This window comes from Zea mays, chromosome 8 (genome assembly GCF_902167145.1).
Source record: "Zea mays cultivar B73 chromosome 8, Zm-B73-REFERENCE-NAM-5.0, whole genome shotgun sequence".
NCBI lineage: Eukaryota > Viridiplantae > Streptophyta > Magnoliopsida > Poales > Poaceae > Zea > Zea mays.
Window position 1 is genome coordinate 155039517 of NC_050103.1, and position 7628 is coordinate 155047144.

A 7628-nucleotide genomic window follows, 5' to 3' on the forward strand; every position below is an offset into this window, starting at 1 on the left:
TCCAGACCACCGAGGGGAGTTCCTTCATCCATCGCTTGCCGAACTTGCTGAGGTCGTTGTAAATCCGAGGCTTGAGCCCTTGTAGAATCATGCCGTTGGCACGCTCTACTTGCCCATTCGACATGGGATGAGCCACGGCGGCCCAGTCCACCCGGATGTGGTGATCCTCGCAGAAGTCCAAGAATTTTCTGCCAGTGAACTGGGTGCCGTTGTCGGTGATGATGGAGTTTGGGACCCCGAAGCGATGGATGACGTTGGTGAAGAACGCCACCGCCTGCTCGGACCTGATGCTGTTCAGAGGTCGGACCTCGATCCACTTGGAGAATTTTCGATGGCGACCAGCAGGTGCGTGTAGCCCCCGGGCGCCTTCTGCAAGGGACCGACGAGGTCCAGACCCCACACAGCAAAGGGCCAGGTGATGGGTATCGTCTGCAGAGCCTGAGCGGGCAGGCGGGTCTGCTTCGCATAGAATTGGCACCCTTCGCAGGTGCGGACAATTCTAGTGGCGTCAGCCACCGCCGTTGGCCAGTAGAAGCCTTGCCGGAAAGCATTCCCGACAAGGGCTCGAGGCGCTGCATGATGGCCGCAAGCCCCCCGAGTGTATCTCTTGCAGGAGTTCCTGACCTTCGGTGATGGAGATGCATCGCTGGAGGACGCCCGAGGGGCTGCGGTGGTAGAGCTCCTTCTCATCGCCCAGCAAGACGAACGACTTGGCGCGTCGCGCTACCCGCCGAGCCTCGGCTTGGTCGAGGGGTAGCTCTCCTTGGCGGAGATATTGCAGGTATGGGGTCTGCCAATTTCGATCAGGCGTGGCCCCGCTCTGCTCCTCCTCGACGTGCGGTGTCTCGCCGTCGGGGGGCGAGGGTACCTCGGGCTGAACCGAGGGCGCCTCGGGCCGAACTGAGGGTGCCTCGGGCTGGGCCGAGGGTACCTCGGGCTGGACCGAGGGTGCCTCGGGCTCGGGCGTGTCGTCGATCTTGACGGAGGGTTGATGCAGATCCTGGGAGAAGACGTCCGGGGGAACCGTCGTTCGCCCCGAGGCTATTTTTGCCAGCTCGTCCGCAGTCTCGTTGTAGCGCCGAGCGATGTGGTTAAGCTCGAGCCCGTAGAACTTGTTTTCCAGGCGCCGAACCTCATCGCAGTAGGCCTCCATCTTCGGGTCGCGGCAGTGGGAGTTCTTCATGACTTGGTCGATGACGAGCTGCGAGTCACCGCGGGCGTCGAGGCGTCTGACCCTCCATGGCGATCCGCAACCCGTTGACCAGAGCCTCGTACTCAGCCACATTGTTGGACGCCGGGAAATGGAGGCGTAGCACGTAGCGTAGGTGTTTCCCGAGGGGCGAGATGAAGAGCAGGCCCGCGCCGGCTCCCGTCTTCATCAGCGACCCGTCGAAAAACATGGTCCAGAGCTCCGGTTGGATCGGAGCCGTCGGCAGCTAGGTGTCGACCCATTCGGCTACGAAGTCCGCCAATACCTGGGACTTGATGGCCTTCCAAGGGGCGAACGAGATTGTCTCGCCCATGATTTCCACCGCCCACTTTGCGATCCTGCCCGAGGCCTCTCGGCACTGGATGATCTCCCCCAGGGGGAAGGATGACACCACAGTTACCGGATGAGACTCGAAGTAATGTCGCAACTTTCACCTCGTCAGGATCACTGCATACAGCAGCTTCTGAACTTGTGGGTAGCGGATCTTGGTCTCGGACAGTACCTCGCTGACGAAGTAAACTGGCCTCTGAATGGGCAATGCATGCCCCTCTTCTTGCCTCTCGACCACAATCGCGGCGCTAACCACCTGAGTGGTCGCGGCGACGTAGACCAAGAGGGCTTCTCCATCAGCTGGGGGCACCAAGATAGGCGCCTTTGTGAGGAGCGCCTTCAGGTTCCCGAGAGCTTCCTCGGCCTCTGGGGTCCAAGCGAAACACTCGGCCTTCCTCAAGAGGCGGTACAGAGGCAAACCTCTTTCGCCGAGGCGTGAGAGGAAACGGCTCAGGGCCGCGAGACATCCCATGACCCTCTGTACGCCTTTTAAGTCCTTGATGGGCCCCATGCTGGTGATAGCTGCGATCTTCTCCGGGTTGGCTTCGATGCCTCGCTCGGAGACGATGAACCCCAAGAGCATGCCCCGGGGCACCCCGAAGACACACTTCTCGGGATTGAGCTTGACGCCTTTCGCTTTGAGACATCGGAATGTCACTTCAAGGTCGGAGAGGAGGTCGGAAGCCTTCCTTGTCTTGACTACGATGTCATCGACGTAGGCCTCGACTGTGCGACCGATGTGTTCGCCAAACACATGGTTCATGCACTGCTGGTACGTCGCGCCCGCATTCCTCAAACCGAACGGCATGGTGACATAGCAGTACATGCCGAAGGGCGTGATGAAAGAAGTCGCGAGCTGGTCGGACTCTTTCATCCGGATTTGGTGATACCCTAAGTAGACATCGAGGAAGGACAGGGTTTCGCACCCAGCAGTGGAATCCACGATTTGATCGATGCGAGGCAGAGGGTAGGGAACCTTCGGACATGCTTTGTTGAGACCAGTGTAGTCTACACACATCCGCCATTTCCCCCCTTTCTTTCTCACAAGCACAGGGTTGGCAAGCCATTCGGGATGGAATACCTCTTTGATGAACCCTGCTGCTATTAGCTTGTGGATCTCCTCGCCTATCACTCTGCGCTTCTCCTTGTCGAATCGGCGCAGAGGCTGCCTGACGGGTCGGGCTCCGGCCCGAATATCCAGCGAGTGCTCGGCGACATCCCTCGGTATGCCGGGCATGTCCGAGGGACTCCACGCAAAGACGCCGGCGTTTGCGCGGAGAAAGTCGACGAGCACTGCTTCCTATTTGGGGTCGAGCCTAGAACCGATCCGGATCTGCTTGGAGGTGTCGCCACTGGGGTCGAGAGGGACGGCCTTAACCGTCTCCGCTGGCTCGAAGTTGCCGGCATGACGTTTCACGTCTGGCACCTCTTTGGAGAGGCTCTCCAGGTCGGCGATGAGGGCCTCGGACTCGGCGAGGGCCTCGGCGTACTCCACGCACTCCACGTCGCATTCGAACGCGTGTTTGTACGTGGGGCCGACGGTGATGACCCCGTTGGGGCCCGGCATCTTGAGCTTCAGGTGGGTGTAGTTGGGGACGGCCATGAACTTCGCGTAGCATGGCCTCCCCAGTACCGCGTGGTAGGTTCCTCGGAACCCAACCACCTCGAACGTCAAAGTCTCCCTTCGGAAGTTAGAGGGCGTTCCGAAGCAGACGGGAAGGTCGAGTCGTCCGAGGGGCTGGACGCGCTTCCCGGGAATGATCCCGTGGAAGGGCGCAGCGCCTGCTCGGACGGAGGACAGATCGACGCACAGGAGCCTGAGGGTCTCGGCGTAGATGATGTTGAGGCAGCTGCCCCCGTCCATCAGGACCTTGGTGAGCCTGACGTCGCCGACGATGGGGTCGACGACGAGCGGGTATTTCCCCGGGCTCGGCACGTGGTCGGGGTGGTCAGCTTGGTCGAAGGTGATGGGCTCGTCGGACCAGTCTAGGTAGACTGGCGCCGCCACCTTCACCGAACAGACCTCCCGGCGCTCTTGCTTGCGATGCCGAGCCGAGGCATTCGCCACATGCCCACCGTAGATCATGAAGCAGTCACGGACCTTGGGGAACTCTCCTGCTTGGTGATCTTCCTTCTTGTCGTCGTCGTGGGCCCTGCCACCCTCTGCGGGTGGCCCGGCCCTATGGAAGTGGCGCCGAAGCATGACGCACTCCTCGAGGGTGTGCTTGACGGGCCCTGATGATAGGGGCACGGCTCCTTGAGCATCTTGTCGAAGAGGTTAGCACCTCCGGGGGGCTTCCGAGGGTTCTTGTACTCGGCAGCGGCGACAAGGTCCGTGTCGGCGGCGTTGCGTTTCGCTTGCGACTTCTTCCTGCCTTCCTTCTTGGCGCCGCGTGGAGTTGACGCCTCGGGAGCATCTTCCGATGGGCGGCCCTGGGGCTGCTTATCCTTTCGGAAGATAGCCTCGACCGCCTCCTGGCCAGAGGCGAACTTGGTGGCGATGTCCATCAGCTCGCTCGCCCTGGTGGGGGTCTTGCGACCCAACTTACTCACCAGGTCGCGGCAGGTGGTGCCGGCAAGGAACGCGCCGATGACATCCGAGTCGGTGATGTTGGGCAGCTCGGTGCGCTGCTTCGAGAATCGCCGGATGTAGTCCCGGAGAGACTCTCCCGGCTGTTGCCGGCAGCTTCGGAGGTCCCAGGAATTCCCGGGGCGCACGTACGTGCCCTGGAAATTGCCGGCGAAGGCTTGGACCAAGTCATCCCAGTTGGAGATCTGCCCCGGAGGCAGGTGCTCCAACCAGGCGCGAGCAGTGTCGGAGAGGAACAGGGGGAGGTTGCGGATGATGAGGTTGTCGTCGTCCGTTCCACCCAGTTGGCAGGCCAGACGGTAGTCCGCGAGCCACAGTTCCGGTCTCGTTTCCCCTGAGTACTTTGTGATAGTAGTCGGGGGTCGGAACCGGGTCGGGAACGGCGCCCGTCGGATGGCCCGACTGAAGGCCTGCGGACCGGGTGGTTCGGGCGAGGGACTCCGATCCTCCCCGCTGTCGTAGCGTCCCCCACGCCTGGGGTGGTAGCCTCGGCGCACCCTTTCGTCGAGGTGGGCCCGACAGTCGCGACGATGGTGCTCGTTGCCGAGGTGGCCCGGGGCCGCAGGCGCGGTGTTGCGCGTGCGCCCGGTGTAGACCGAGGCTTCCCGCATGAACCGGGAAGTCGCGGCATGAGGTTCCGAGGGGTATCCCTGCCTTCGGGAGGCAGAGCTCTCGGCCCGTCGGACCGCAGCGCCTTCCAGGAGATTCTTGAGCTCTCCCTGGATTCGCCGACCCTCGGTGGTTGATGGCTCCGGCATCGCGCGGAGGAGCATCGCTGCGGCTGCCAGGTTCTGACCGACCCCACTGGATGCGGGTGGCGGCCTGACCCTGACGTCGTTGGCGACGCGGTGCTGGAAACCGTGGGGCAGGTGACGTACTTCTCCGGCCGGGGGTTGGCCCGCCCATACCTGCCCGACGTCCCGGCGGATCGGCTCAAGCGCTCCTGCTCCCTCGTCGAGCCTGGCCTACGCCCCGCGGACTTGCTCGAGCTGTGGGTCGTGATCCCCCGCCGGAACGGGGACCACAGCTAGCTCCCGCGGGATGTCTGCGCGAGGCACCGGCCTAGGGAGATCACCGTCCTCCGGCATGCCGAGATGGTTGCCTTCGGAGGGATCCCCTAGCTCGACGTGGAAACATTCGCGGCTTGGGCCGCAGTCCTCGTCGTCGAGGCTGCGGCTACCGTCGGAACAGTCGGAGAGGCAGTAGTCACATGCGGTCATAAAGTCCCGCATGGCACTGGGGTTGCCAAATCCAGAGAAATCCCAACAGATGCTGGGATCGTCATCTTCCTCGGACCCAGAGGGCCCGTAGGTTGAGACGTCCGTCAGCCGGTCCCAAGGCGACCGCGTGCGAAACCCCAGAGGGGTTGCACTCGCCTCAACGAGAGCGCCCGCCAAAGCAAGGTCGCTAGGCGGGTTGAGGCTGAGTCGAAATGACGTAGGATGGGAATCAGTCGGTACCTTTTGGTCGACGAGGAGCGACATAGTCACGTCGGGGACTGATTGCACTGTCGTCTCAGGTACGAGGGCGACGTCCTGCAAGCTCTCCGCGAGCGCGCTGGCGTCATCCACTTGCTCGGGATTGGCGTGTCGCGGGGGGACAGCGCTCGCCTTCGTCTCAAACGCGAGGTCGACGCCCGACGCGCCCCCCGTTGGGGCGCTGGGGACGTCGATTCGCTCGACAGCCGACGAAGCGCGGCCTCCCGCTTGGCCTTGGTTGCCCCGCCTCCTCCTCCGCTGGCGGGGGAGAGGATGGGGCGAGCTCGAATGTTGTTCTTCCACCACGCGGGGAAGATGTCGTCGATTCCGCCGCCGGCGGGCGGGTTGTCGGCCGCCATTGTCGTTGTCGCGCGGCGGTGGAAGGAGTATCATGTCGTAGCTGCCGTCGAAGGACATGAACTCAAGACTCCCGAAACGGAGCACCGTCCCGGGCCGGAGAGGTTGCTGGAGACTGCCCATCTGGAGCTTGACGGGAAGCTGTTCGTCAACACGCAGCAGGCCCCTACCTGGCGCGCCAACTGTCGGCGTTTCGAGACCGGGGGGTCCCTAAGCCAACGAGTGAATGTGCCGCGTGCCCCAGCCCAGATGGGTCGAGCGCGTGGGCGAGCGCGAAGGGGGGAAGCGAGGTGGCCGGAGACGGGCGTGAGAGAGGTGGGAATCCCGCGGCCTTCGTGTTCGTCCCGCGCCCAGGTTGGGTGCGCTTGCAGTAGGGGGTTACAAGCGTCCACGCGGGTGAGGGAAGCGAGCGGCCCCAAGAGAGCGTCTGTCTCGTCCTCGTCCCCGCGCGGCCAACCCTCTCTAAGAGGGCCCTGGTCCTTCCTTTTATAGGCGTAAGGAGAGGATCCAGGTGTACAATGGGGGTGTAGCAGAGTGCTACGTGTCTAGCGGGGGAGAGCTAGCGCCCTAAGTACATGCCAATGTGGCAGCCGGAGAGATCTTGGCACCCAGCTGGTGTGATGTCGTGGCTGTCGGAGGAGCAACGGAGTCTGGCGGAGGGACAGCTGTCGGAGCGGTTGAGTCCTTGCTGACGTCCTCCTGCTTCCGTAAGAGAGCTGAGAGTCGCCGTCGTCACAGGGCTTGCGGGGCGCCATCATTGCCTATCTGGCGGAGCTAGCCAGATGGGACACCGGTCTTGTTCTCTGCGGCCCGAGTCGGCTCGGGGTAGGGTGATGATGGCGCTTCCTGTTGACGTGGCTGGCCTGCGCCCTAGGTCGGGCGACGTGGAGGCTCCTCCGAAGCCGAGGTCGAGTCTGTCTTCCATGGCCGAGGCCGAGCCCGAGCCCCTGGGTCGGGCGAGGCGGAGGTCGTTCGGCAGAGGCCAGGGCGGAGTCCGAGCCCTGGGGTCGGGCGAAGCGGAGTTCGTCGTCTTCTGGGGCTGAGCCCGAGTCCGAGCCCTGGGTCGGGCGGAGCGGAGTTCGCCGTCTTCCGGGGCCTAGCCCGAGTCCGAGCCCTGGGTCGGGCGGAGCGGAGTTCGCCGTCTTCCGGGGCCTAGCCCGAGTCCGAGCCCTGGGTCGGGCGGAGCGGAGTTCGTCGTCTTCCGGGGCTTAGCCCGAGTCCGAGCCCTGGGTCGGGCGGAGCGGAGTTTCCTATGGTGCCTTTGGCAAGGCCTGACTGCCTGTCAGTCTCACTCTGTCAAGTGGCACTGCAGTCGGAGTGGCGCAGGCGGCGCTGTCCTTCTGTCAGACCGGTCAGTGGAGCGGCGAAGTGACGGCGGTCACTTCGGCTCTGCCGGGGGGCGCGCGTCAGGATAAAGGTGTCAGGCCACCTTTGCGTTAAATGCTCCTGCGACTCGGTCGGTCGGCGCGGCGATTTAGTCAGGGTTGCTTCTTAGCGAAGGCAAGGCCTCGGGCGAGCCGGAGACGTGTCCGCCGTTGGAGGGGGGCCTCGGGCGAGACGGAAATCCCTCGGGGTCGGCTGCCCTTGTCCGAGGCTAGGCTCGGGCGAGGCGTGATCGAGTCGCTCGTATGGACTGATCCCTGACTTAATCGCACCCATCAGG